This window comes from Elephantulus edwardii, unplaced genomic scaffold (genome assembly GCF_000299155.1).
Source record: "Elephantulus edwardii isolate Elephantulus edwardi_28Jun2011 unplaced genomic scaffold, EleEdw1.0 scaffold00007, whole genome shotgun sequence".
Taxonomy (NCBI): Eukaryota; Metazoa; Chordata; class Mammalia; order Macroscelidea; family Macroscelididae; genus Elephantulus; species Elephantulus edwardii.
The window spans coordinates 27,528,237-27,528,888 of record NW_006399757.1 but is presented as its reverse complement, the minus strand read 5'-3'; positions in this window follow the sequence as shown (position 1 = coordinate 27,528,888).

Genomic DNA, 652 nt, shown 5'->3' with positions numbered 1-652 from the left:
TAATCTATTGGAAGATAGACTCCTCATGAAATAACCCGAACCACAGTGAGCAGGCAGGAGGTCACACCACTTTGGAGTTGTCCCGCCTAACAGTAAGGACCCTCTGACACTGTTGGGCCGGTTTAGCTTACAGTGGAGTAAGTAAGCTCTTGCTCGCTTGCTACTGCATTTCTTTTAAAGAAAAACACTTAGAAACACACACACACGCACACACACACACACACACACACACAGAGAGAGAGAGAGAGAGAGAGAGAGAGAGAGAGAGAGAGAGAGAGAAGGATATATATTTCATTTTTAACAAGATTCCTGGTATGGTTTGTGTAACATTTTCATTTCAGTCAGGTGAAAATGCTGAACATTTTTTCTTTCCCATGTTGTTTTCTTAGAACCAATTTTCACTTTTTACAGAAAATTAACAATCTTGGATTAGAAACAAAATAGTATTGTGAAAAAAGTTATGCTATTAGAAATAATAGTGAAAAAGAAATAATATCAATTACTAGCTGATTTTATCACTCTATGTTTCAGAAGGGAACTCCGTAGGTGGCATAAGTTAACTTTTGCTGTTGAAACCCAGAGTCAGTGCAGAGTAGGTCAGGATCTGTGGTCAGGAGACCTGACCATCTCCCACAGTGGATCTTGAGGCGGG